Below are 13,667 nucleotides of genomic sequence, written 5' to 3' on the forward strand. Positions count from 1 at the left end.
AGCAGCATAGACTTGGATTCTTCCTGTTGTTTTTCTTGTTTGTATCTGTTTAATCCATTTATATTTAAAGTAATTATTGGAAGTAATGGGTCTCAGTGAAGCTCTCTTTACATTTAATCAACCTGGGGTACTTTTGCTTCATGAATCTGGCTATCCAATTTCCTTTCCAGATTTGGAAAGTTTTTGTCATTTCTTTAATATACTTTGATCTCCTTTGTCTTTCTCTGTTTGGGGAACTTTGATAATGTGTATTTCATTTGCTTGATGTTGCCACATCATTTCAAAAGGTTATCTTCAGTTGTTTACGTTATTTTTTTTTCACTTTGTTCTTCAGAATAGATAATTTCAAATGAACTTCTTTGAGTTCACTGACTCTTCTACTTGGTCAATCTCTCTATATTTTTTCATTTTATTTAGTGTTCTTAACTTTCAGAATTGGTTTGTGTGTCTTTCATAGCTTGAATTTGTTGAATTCTAATTTTGACCATGATCTATTTTCCTCATTTCATTTAATTTCTATTCACATTCTCTCATAGCTTACTGAGCAACTTTAGGATGATTACTTACAGTTTTGTTTGAACCATTTTGTAGAACTGCATTAAATTAGAGTCAGTTACTAGACTTTACTCTGTTTCTTTGATTAAGTCATCTTTCTTTTATAATTGGTCCTCCTTGTGGCTTTGCATTGTTGTCTGTGTACTTTAAAAAGCAGAATTCTCTTCTAATCTTTATAGAATGAACTTAGAAAGAAAACCTCTTCCCTATTCTACCTGTACAGATGTTCTATGTAAGCCAGCTGGTGGTATCACAGAAAGCCATAACCTTCTCAGCTGATTAATGGATTTGATAGATTAATAATCCAAACAGACCAATGGGTTTTCACTGGGGGCAGGTGAGGCATCGTTGGAAGTGGTTGCTCACTGGGGGTGTGGTCATGGAATATATCTATCGCTGATCCCTTCTTCTTTCTTTGTCTCTATCTCTGACTTCTGATTGCCATAAACTGAGCACTTTTCCTAGGCCATGTCCTTCTACCGTAATGTACTGCCTCATCTTGGGCCCAGAGCAAAATCACACACATCCATGGACTGAGCCTCTGAAATTTTGAACCTAAAATAAACTTTTCCCCTTCTAAGTTGTTCTTGTCAGGTATTTTGGCCATGGCAATAACAAACATACTAATAATGATGCACAGGGACAAATCTTACATTGTTTCAGATCTTGAACCTGAATCTACAAGACCACACTGGGGCCTGGGAATCTGGGGTCATGGCTGGTTCCTGGCCCCCACAGCCAGTGTGCTAATGGGAGAGGTCTGATGCCTGTGCCTATAGGTGCTGACTTGGGACAGAGCTCGGACTGGATCCTGAGTCCTTAGAAGCCACGGGTTGAGTCTGTGGTTATAAGGCATGGAAAAGCTGAGTGTTCACTTTGCTATCCTTACACCAAGATTGTCTTCCTCTGCATTGCAGTGTGCAGGCTGAGAGAAGGGTGAAGTAGATAATGTAAAACTGTCCTTGCACCCTTCGAGGGGTAGTTTCTGTGTTAAACCTAGATTTGTATTACCTTATTTAGATTTCTTAGCTCTTGTGAAAGTGCTTATATGTGTGGAAGGTTGTTAACATTGATGTGCATATGAAGTGACAATGGCTTGAAAATTCTATTCTGCTACCATGTTGGTCATTAGTTCACATGATTTGATCTTTAAAATCAGAGTAAAAGTTATGTGTCTCAATATTATTTTTAATTCCATAATCTCCCAAGTAGTTGGTGACTTCCAGTGTTCCAATGGTGAGCTTTCTCCTCTAGTCATAACTTGGCTGGGATTTTCACCTTCCTGTTTAAACCTTTAACAGATTTAAGTGTAATTCTGTTTGTGTGTGCGTGTGTGTGTGTGTGTGTGTGTGTGTGTTGAATGGTGTGAGACTAAAGTATAAACTCAGATGGAAAGCTGTCCTCCTTTAAAATATTAAAATGGGTAATAAACACCAATTTTATATGTATATGATATATTACAAAAAAAGACACACTATACAAATTGAGAGTGAGTTTTCTTCTCAGAAGCTGCTTTTTTGTTGCTGATGTTATACCCAGCTATCCTGTAGATTTTGTCTCATAGGCACATTTATAATATGAATTTTGACTTTCAAACATTTTGATTCTTCATCTCTGACTTCTTCAATACAAAGCCAAACTTATAATTGTTAAGGAGTACATTTGTGTTTATTCTGAGGAAAGAATAAAGCTAATACTCTCTGAAAGTCTGGAGGAAAAAAACCTCATAAAATGAAAGGACATAAAAGAAAATATATTAAAATGCAATAATCCTAGCATAGTAAATTTATTTGAATTTTTTCTTTCTATTCTGTACTATGTACATTTCTTTTTTTTTAAATTGTATTTTTTTATTGATTATTTAAAGCATTACATAGCTCATGATATATCATCTTTCATACATTTGACTCAAATTGTGTTTTGAACTCCCATTTTCAACCCAAATACAGATTGCAGAATCACATCTGTTACATATTCACATTTTTACATAATGCCATATTAGTGACTGTTGTATTCTGCTACCTTTCCTATCCCCTACTATCCCCCCTCCCCTCCCCTCCCCTCACATCTTCCCTCTCTACCTCCCCTGCTGTTGTTCAATTCTCTCCCTTTTTTTTCCCTCCCCCTTGCCCCTCATAACCTCTTATAATTCTATGTATCATTGAAGGTCTCCTACTATTTCCATGTGCTTTCCCTTCTCTCTCCATTTCTCTCCCCCCATTCGTCTTTGTTTACTGTAGTCTTCTCCTCATGTTCTTCCTTCCTGTTCTGTTCTTAGTTGTTCTCTTTATATCAAAGCAGACATTTGGCATTTGTTTTTTAGGGCTTGGCTAGCTTCGCTTAGCATAATCTGCTCTAATGCCATCCATTTCCCTGCAAATTCTATGATTTTGTCATTTCTTAGTGCTGCATAATACTCCATTGTGTATAGATGCCACATTTTTTTATCCATTCATCTATTGAGGGGCATCTAGATTGGTTCCACAGTCTAGCTATTGTGAATTGTGCCGCTATAATCATTGATGCAGCCGTATCCCTATAGAGCGCTTTTTTAAGGTCCTCAGGGAATAGTCCGAGAAGTGCGATAGCTGGGTCAAATGGTGGATCCATTCCCAGCTTTCCCAGGAATCTCCATACTGCTTTCCAAATTGGCCTCACCATTTTGCAGCCCCACCAGCAGTGTACAAGTGTACCCTTTTCCCCACATCCCCACCAACCTATGTACATTTCATATGAGGATATTTACATGTATGTACAGGCATTTGCAATGTGACATACCCGTCAATTACTGAAAAATTTCACGCAAGAAACTTCATTCCGAATATTATGTGTATTATAGAATAACTATTGCACAGTCCATATTATAACGTTGGATCATTTAGTCATAATGCCAAGTATATAATGAAGGTATTTTGATTTAAGAAACGCCTAAACCAGTGTGAATCTATAATTATACGACAGCTGATCTCTCTTTCACTCACTCAGAATATAAACGTGTAAATGTAGAAAAGCTGAGGAATGTAGTGAGCATAAGTTCTTAGTCCTAACTTTTTGGTTTTGAAATAAAGTACTTGAGGAAAACAAATTTAGAAAGAAAGATTTATTTAGGCTCATGGTTTCAGAGACTTTTGTCCATGGATGATCCAGCTCCAAAGTAGAAATATCTGACAGAAGAGGACAGCAGATGAAAGCTGCTCACCCTCACCTCATGGTAGTTGTGATGCAGAAGAGAGAAAGGAAGAGACTGGGGGCAGGATAGAACCTTTCAGGGCAGCACCCAGTGACCCGTTTCTTTTTAGTAAACCCTTATGCCCATAGTTTCTAAATCCTCCCAATAATATCAGTCCTTCAGTGGAGTAAGCCATTGATGTCCTCAACATCATGATCCCATCACTTCCTAAAAGCCCCAGCTGTGAATCAAGCCTTCAACACATAAACCTTCCAGGGACATTCCAGATTCAAACCATAACACCTTCCTGTTTGGGTTTAATTAATGAATTTGTTAGGAATTAGTCTTTTCAAATGAGACATAAGTGAGCATAATTCAGGAAAAGTGCATCTATTGAGAGTTTATGAAATATATATGTATTTATATATTCATAAACACATGTATATGCACATATGCACAGAATATATAATCCACACATGTGTACACACATGCACCCACATACACAGAAGCACAAACATGCATACCTACAGATCCATGTATAAGACTGTAACAAAGATGGAGGTACAGGTGGAGCATTTATAGAGAGATGATGTGTTTTGACAAAATAAAAATAATGTAAATCCATAAATGGGAGAAAAAAAAGCACAAGGAAATTGGAAAGCCCTGTCAGTTTTAATCATATTCATAACTCCCAACAGGTAATGAAATGCTAATAAGAAAGCAAGGGAGGAAGATATTAAAGAGCAAAGAAGGATGAAGGTCATCACTAGTACAAAAAACAAATTTTCCATATACAAAAACAGCAATTATTGTATAATATGCACAATACACATAAAATTAAACAACATCATATGGTTGAGACAGAATTGTTTTGTTAGTGAAATCAATAATATACATAAACTGAAATTAAGTGTTGCAATTTTGAAGACTCTAAGTCAAAAACCTATAGTCTATGTCATTTAAAAAAAGATAAAAAATAAAACAAAATTATTAGGAAAGGTATAAACAAGTAGATGGGCAAAGATATACCAGGAAAACAGATACAATGAGGAAAAATTTGGAAAATAGGTGTTTTTTGTTCCTAATAGAACAATGCCTAAAAGATTTGCATCTTCAAATTTCTACTTTCAGTAGGCACCCCTGCTGTGTGACAAAGTCCTGGTTCACTGATGACACACATGGCTCAGCCAAAGCCAGCAGCAGCCACCAGACATGTAAATGAGGCATCTCAGGAATCCCAAGAACTATGGCCCAACAACATCACAAATGCTGTCTTAGCAAGCACCACCAAAACTGTTGGCCAGGGAATTGGGCAAATATAAAATTGATGCTATTTCAATCTACTAAATTTTAGGAAAATGGGAAAACCAGTTATTGATAATGGGCACAGTGATTCCTTTTCAACCCTCATAAAGGCTGTTGAAACCTTTCTGTAATTCTGAAATGATATGAAGATAAAAGCCAAATAACAATAATCAGAAAGCATATCTTATTTCTCCCTCTCACTGCCACTGACCCTTCCCTCATCCTAAGACCCACTAGCAATCACACTGAATATCCTACTTTCTGTCCCCTGAGAAACTTTCTACATAGGGAATCAGGTGTGTGTAGGTGTGTGTGTGTGTGTGTGTGTGTGTGTGTGTGTGTGTCCGTGTGTCTGTGTGTGTGTGCGCTCTTGCGTGCGCTCGCTCACACACAGAAAAAAGTTCTTTTGCAGGATTTGGAGGAATAGATGAATAATCTATATAGGAAAGCAGGTATGTGAATAAGGATTTCCTTTAAGACCTAAAAACATGTAAATATTATAAATCAATAACTGAAAGGAAACTATAAATGATAGGGTAGGAAAAAATACGTAAATATAATAGCATAAAGGCTAATAAAAACTTGCAAATTTATGAGAAACTTGAGCAGCATTTTTTAAATTAATTTTATTCTTTAACAAAAATAAATTTAAAGTAGAAAGGAAAAGGAGAAGGCAGAGGAGACAAAGTCAGGTCCCCAAAACTTAAGCCCACCCCATATAATACATATAAGGTTAAATGCTGGGGCTGGGGATGTGGCTCAAGCGGTGACATGCTCGCCTGGCATGCGTGGGGTGCTGGGTTTGATCCTCAGCACCACATAAAATAAAATAGAGATGTTGTGTCCACCGAAAACTGAAGGATAAATATTGGAAAATTCTCTCTCTCTCTCTCTCTTTAAAAAAAAAAAAAAAAAGGTTAAATGCTGAATGAAACAGGGTCCTTAGCCATGCCCTATGCCTTTCTATGAGCTCTTTAGAGTATTTGAGTAAATTTTAAAAGCATCTACAATTGTTTATTCTCTCCATAGAATTAGAGTTTATGGGTTTTGTTGTTGTTGTTGTTGTTGTTGTTGTTGTTGTTGTTGTTGTTGTTTTACTTCTGCAGTCTGAAAATTTCCTGGTGAATGTCAGCGGACACTTGAACATCATCAAACATGAAGCACGCAGAAGGTTAATCAGTGGATAAACATTATAATTTACTCATTTGCTGATAAATTCTGCAACAACCATGAGAAGCAGTCCAGCCAGCATGCTAGAGGTTGAAAGGCCATGTGGCCATGCTCTCCCATGAATCCTGTCAAAGACATAAAAAAACCTCAAACCAAACCAACTACAGTAGATGTAAAACAAGCTCAACAAAGATTAGCTAGTCCTGTTAGGATCAGAACAACTACCCAACTGATCCCATTCCCAATTGCTAACCTGTACAATTATAAGTTTAAAAGATATTGATTTAAGTCATTCAGTTTTAAGATGGTTTGCTACACAGCAAATAGTGAACTGATGTAATAAACCAAAAATACATTAAATTTGCAGCATACTCACAAAGATGTAGAGTGATTTCCTGCTTTAGTATTCTAAGGGCACAATCTTCTGTGATCTATAATTATTTTAGTCATTATAATTTCAATCATCTAAAGTGTACCCAAGTCATATGGAAAATTCAGGACCACTGACCCAGTTTTAAAAGCAGGAAATATCTAATCCAACATAAATATCTATAAAGCTGCATAATCACTTTATTCTCATACTGAAATAACTTCACAACTTAAGCATGGCTTTGCAAAAGGTATCTAGAAAATTGCATGTCAAAATGATAAATTTGTCAATTTGTCCAGCTTTTTATTGTTATGGGCATGACAGTGATGATAAAATGAAGAAGTGGGAGAAAAACTTTATCCCTGAAAGCCTCATCTAAGATGAGCATGGTGCACCTGCTCCTCATTTTCATTTTTCTAAGTACTTTTCTGAATTAGTGTAATTTTCTTTCCCATACTCAGATCTTTTATTCCTTCCTCCCTTATTCCTTTTCTCCCTCCAACTCTCTTTGTTTCTTCTTTCTTCTCTTCTTCCACCCTTCTATGTCTTCTATATTTTTATTTCATTTTATGAGTCTACAAGCACAGATTCTATCTGTAATCATGAACTGGTTCACTTATGCTTTTTTTCTATATAGCTTATTGAAGGTTAAGTTCATTATCTTCTGTCAGAGCACTTAGAGAGTACCTTCTTCATATATAGCGAACCTCAATTTTTGGAAAAACTAAAAATGCTCCACTTTTAAATAGTAAATGTCATTATAAAAAGTATGTTAATTGAATCTTGACTTAATGAAAGGGAGGATGGAATAATGGGGAAGATTATTCCTTCAAATTAGCTTTGAAAATATACTCAATTGTATGGTTTTTATGGGGTGTTTTTACTTTACTCAAGTGTTATTCATTGTTTTTTTAAAACTTATTTAGACTCAATTGGGTTTTGAACTCCCATTTTTACCCCAAATACAGATTGCAGAATCGCATCTGTTACATAGTCACATTATTGCATAATGGCATATTAGTGACTGTTGTATTCTGCTACCCCGACTATCGAATCCAAGAAAAGCATCAGTTCAAATTAAATTTAGAAGCAGAGATTGTATTCTATATATCTGGAATTTTAATAAGTGATGAGAATTGTCTTTTATATTATGGCATCTTGAGAGCTTTGCTCTTATGAATGAAAAGATAAAATGTATCTTCCCATGACAATTAAATGGAACTGTAGGTTGGAGTGTTCAGAAGAGACCTGAGGGGGAGGTATGGAGAATGTGAAATAAGATATGCTCCTAGAAAACTAGAGTGACAATCACTAATCCCTGATGTTCTGTGTACTTCAAATTCTTAACGCATTTAAAAACGTTAACTCATTATCCACACTGAATCATTCCACAACAGAATTGAATGACAAAAAGAGGTTAAATCTTAGTCTTGGGAGATATATAGTAGGGGCTGGAATATTGAGCCAAGATCCACTGAAGATTTCACACAGAGGCTATAAAAACCAAGATTACAAGAAGGAGACAATGGAAAGACTCCTGAGTATTCTACTTGAGGTGTAGCACAGAGCAAGTACAGGTACCTGGGAAATTTGTACAGAGCTGCAGTACTTCATTCTTGGGGATTTGTGTTTGTTTTTCACTAATTAATAAACCATCTCTTTCCTTCTCTAAAATTCAGAACAATTTCATTTTTCTATTTAAATATTTGGTAGTCTACATGGAACAGAAATCAAGTAGCTGTAAAAGACTGAAATATTCTTTCACATATTTTCAACATATTATGCACAAGACAATAAGTATGATACGAAATAACACATTCTAATGTTCCAGAAACCACAGATAAACAACACTCCATTTTTCCTTCATAATTCTCTTTGTCTTTTCCAATGTTTTAGCATTTTAATATGACCTGAGAATTTTAGAATATTGATAACAAATATATTTTTGACTCTGAGTTCACATTTATGACTTTCACTTAGCATCTGGATTTCATTGGCAACTTTAAGAAACATTTCTTAAACAGAAATATTTAATACTTTGATGATACATAATGCAGTCATCACCTAGCATGGCATTAAACAGAAGTAATACACAAGGTCAACTCTGTTTTCATAGCACAGTATGATGAGACACCACAGATGCAAACAAAAGAGCCTTACAAACGTTTGTATAATTTATAGCAACCTTTCAAATACTGTATAGAAGTTCTAATAAACTAAAAAGTTTTAAAAAAATACTTGCAGTTTATTTTTTTACAGCAGATTATCTAGCTCATTGCAACTTTTTTGAGGGGAAAATTTTGCCATATGTATAATGCATTCATCTTAATTCATAAGATACAACAGAATATAATGAACCTAAAAATAAAATGACCTTGGTAAAACACAACTAATTACAAGATAACTATCTTAAATTCTTTGTCACAAATGTAATATAAAAATATGATTAGTAACATTTGTAAATATCAAATATTATTATGCACTAATAAATGCCTTGAAAGAGAATAAGATCAGGAATGTCTGCCTTAGTAATTAAGTATGGATGGAGAGTATGTAATTAAAATACACACACACTCACACACACACAATCTGTAATATTTGCAAAAACATCAAAGTGATTCCCCAAAGCCTTTGCAAAATTAACCTTGACCAGATGTTGGACTTGAGCTACTGACCCTTTATATTCTACAAACAATTTTCAACTTCATAAGCTCAGATGAACTTGAATTACCCTTTACAAGGGAATTTCCTTGCTTTCCATAAGAGTTTTCCTTAGAAAGTGACAGCTGCCATATTCATGGTTATTTACATTTTTGAATGTTAAGTGGAAGGAAATATCACATCAAATTATGGAATATTAATAGATATCAAAAATAAACTGGAATAAAACTTATACTTCTCTTGGGAATATCAAACCTATGTTTGCTCACATTCTTCACTTATTAGAAACCCAATATACTCATGTTAAGCTTTTATACAGCATAAAAATTATGTTAAATTCCTCTCCATCCTTAACCACAAATCCTGAAATACATCCTAGTCCAGGGAATAGATAATCTCTATTTTTCTGATTAGGTTCAAGGACTGGATGACATGAGTTGTTAGAATATCCCCAATAATACCATCTAATAAAGAGATAAAACAATTCTATCAGACACATTACATCAAGGAGAAAATATAAACATATCTAATTAAGAGACCAAAATTTTATTTTACTATGTGTAGACTTTTGTCATTTCTGAACTCTATTCTAAAACATATTTTAACCAACTATCCAGCCAAATTAGTTTTCTTTACCAAAAAAATATTATATTAAATTTTTTATTCTTCCAGATGAATTTTTTTCCTCTTTGGTTTGATGTTCCACAAGCATGGTGCTGCATGTCTTAGTTTGAAAAGTCTCACAGCAAAACAGATAAGAAATTTTTTGCTCATTAGAATAAAACTGGTTTATATTACCTAACAATACCTGGTGAAATGTATTGCTTAGTAATTTTGAAAGCAAAATTACTTATAAAAATTACAATAGCTTTCAAAATTAGAAGAGTTAAGTGTTTTATTTCATATTTATTTAATGATTACCTGATTGATTTTTTATGAGAAGTTAGAATTTTTTTTTAAGAAAAAGGAAAATTACCTAAGAAAAATATATCTCCTTTGTCATTGCTAGAAACAGGCTGATTGTTCACTTTATTTTTTTTTCTAACAGCCAAATTAAAGTGCAAAACCAAATGTTGCAATCATCCTATCTATAAAATTAAAACAAACAAATTGAGCTAAAATATTTGACTTCTTCATACTTTTTTATATCTAGTTTTGCCAAAAGTAGGTAATATAAAATACAGATGTATTTTATGATTACAAAAAGTTGTTTTTTTTTTCCACACTGTACAATTTAGGTTCTTAAAAAAAACAGGTATTTACTCTTTGTACAGGTTCACAAGAGTGTTTTATGTATTATTCTGACAGCCACAACAAAAGAATCATTCTTTTTGTTAGCTCTCCCTATAAATTGCATTAGTTCTGAGCAATAATAAAGGGAAACAGTATGAAACATAAAATATCCTTTCTGTAGAAACTCTTATATAGCAACAAGACCAAAAGTTCCTTCCTTGAATTTCAGAGTAAGTTGGAATAAAATAGGCCATCTAAAGACACTTTTATCTACTTTTTTAGTTATTACTTGATCATTGTGTTTTAGGCACTTTTCCAGCAACAGTGAAATCAGTACACAAAAATATAAAAGCTGTTATACACAGTTTTAGGTAGTAGACATGAAATTAAAGACATGGGTATATATGTCAGATGGTGGTAAGTGCTGCCAAAAAGAAATCATAAAACAGGGTGAAAAGGAAAGCAAGTGCCGGTGAGTAGGGTAAAGCTGCTTTATAAGGAGTGTTAATGAATAGTTGCCCTGAATGGTTCAAACTGGCAAGGGATACTTTATGGTAGACTACAGCAATCCTGGAGACAAGTTAAATTCTGCTTCACTGTACCAAAAGGGAGGAGAAAGACTCAGCTCTAGGGTGAGGGGGTAGAAGAGAACCAGAGAGCAGTTGGTCAATGTGGTCCTTCCTTACATGTTTACAAACAGGCTCCCAGCCCATGGAAGTTAAGCTCCTACCTTTTCAGCACTTGGAGATAGGGGCTTTGTGTTTCTAGATGATCAATTTCCAAGAGGAAGGCCTGTAGCTAACAGGTTCTGCAGGAAGACATTCCTGATATGTAGAACGAGAAAGAAGGAGATAGAAGATTTGCTTTTCATAGAGGCTCAGGAGGTATTCACTATGGAAAGTTGTCTAAGGGTGAGGGATCTAGGAAAAGGGAGGTCAGCAAACTTCTATAAGGAAGAAAGAAGATGAAAATGTAGCTAAGCTGAAGGGAGTGTTCATATCCCCTGGTCAATAAACTCTTTCTCCACATGACAGATAAAGATAGCTTGGAAGAAGTGTAGGGGACTCAGACTGGTGTGACTTCTTAGTACCATATGCAGCCAGAGGAAGGATAAGTTGTACTCCATTTGTGTACAATGTATCAAAATGCATTCTATTGTCACATAAAACTAATTATAACAAATTAAAAAAATATATTTTTTCAATAAAGTATTGAATAAAGTTGTTTTTACAAAAGAATCAAAAAAAAAAAAAAAAAGACCAGACTCCAGATGTATTTTGAAGGTAGAACTTGTAGGGTTTCTCTAAAGATGGTATGTGGAATGTGAGGAGAGAATAAAAATGTTTACAGTGTTTTTGGATCATAAAATAGAAGACTTCAGTTTACTCTTACTGAAAATATAAAGATAATTGATGATAAAATTCTGTATGGGAAAGATGAGAAAGACAAACAATTTTATATATTTAGAAACATAAAATGTTCCATAGTCTAAAACTCTGGGTCTCTTCCAAAAGTTGTATGTGGGGAGTAATACCAAATCCTAAGGTGATCTTATCAGGAGGGAGGGCTTTGAAAAGCGATTAGGTATTAGTGTCCTTATAAAATAGGCCCAAGGAAGTTTGTTCACCCACTTCTCCATGTGAGGACATAGCCAGAAGTGTCTCTCTATGAGAAAGTGGGCCCAAACCAGTCACTTGGATCAGCTGGAGTCTTGAACTTGAACTTCACCACCTTTAGAACTGTGAGTTATTGTGGGAACCATATTTTGTTATATCTGACTTAGAACCCTCAGGGGGAAAAAATGAGCATATTAATCACAAAGAAAAAATAACAACAGTGGAAAAATTCCAATATATTTTCTGTGTAGCCCCTTATTAATTGCTAATTATTTGTTTTTATATGTAAATAATTTCTTCTTTTGTCTCCTCTTAAGCAAAAGTTCAATTCCATGGCCTTCATTATCTAATTTTACTCAAAATTTGTGCCCTTCATTTGGAGAGCTAATCAGAACATCTGTTATGGATTAATTACAGAATGTAAATTTTGTGTGTGTGTCAAATAAGCCATGAGAAATTCATTCTGCACAGGCAGAGGAAAGAATTGTGACTTCAGGAGTTAAGTAGACTTTACATTAATGAAATTGTTATGTGTCAATATTGGTGATTATTTATATTAAATAAAAGGAAAAGGAACAGAGTGAAATATGATATGTCAAGAACTATGTAATATTTTGAACAACCAACAATAAAAATTTAAAAAAAATTAAATAAATAAATACATAAATAAATAAAAGGAAAAGGAACAGAAACAGAAGATTAATAAAGCAGAGTGAATAAACACTGACTAAGGAAACACATCTCTGAGCCACTAGAAGTTTTAAATCTATCCTGCTAGAAGATGAACTGTTCCATTTATTCCTCCGTTAATACTTTATTGACTTAGGAAGTCACCTCTCCTGAAGGATTAGTACTGTAAAGTATATATCTTACAATTATTTTTTAAATGGAGAAACTACATTCCTCAGAGTAAGATGTATATTGCTTTCTGTATATAAGTACTTTGCATATTGCTTAATACAATGATGGAATTACAATGGAATCTAGTATTTTTAGAGGAGAATATTTTCCATTAATATATCCAAATTTGTCTAGTTTATAGCCAATGCTAGATATTAATAAATAACAGTAAAGACTAGATTTTTTTTTAATTCAGTGGGCTTTATAATTTTACATACACACATACACACACACATTTACTTTATGTTTGTAATGGTCATGGATGTCTATTAAAACAATGTTAATGAATAAAGTCAATGAAAGATGCACAGCTAAACACAATTTAAAAACTCTATGAAGGTGCATAACCAAAAAAAAAAAAAATTTTAGCACCTAATCTTAATTTTTTGTCACTTCTTTTGCTCATTTGGTATTTTTAAACTTGATTTTGTTTTCAATATTTTTGCACTTTCTGTTATCTGTGTTTCTATTAGGAAGAAGGCTCTTACAAATCTACAAATTCAGCCTAGAATAGTAAAGTGTTATGGATATTTTCACATCCTCACCATTGCCTTCAATGTCAGATCCAAGAGATCCACTCAATACCTGTCAATTATTGACTTAAATAATTCATATGAATATGTAATAATGATCTCGATTTTTAGAGTGACATCGTAATTGAATATTTTGCTAATTATAAAATGATATT

The sequence above is a fragment of the Spermophilus citellus genome (genome assembly GCF_964194105.1).
Source record: "Spermophilus citellus genome assembly, chromosome: 2".
Classification (NCBI taxonomy): domain Eukaryota; kingdom Metazoa; phylum Chordata; class Mammalia; order Rodentia; family Sciuridae; genus Spermophilus; species Spermophilus citellus.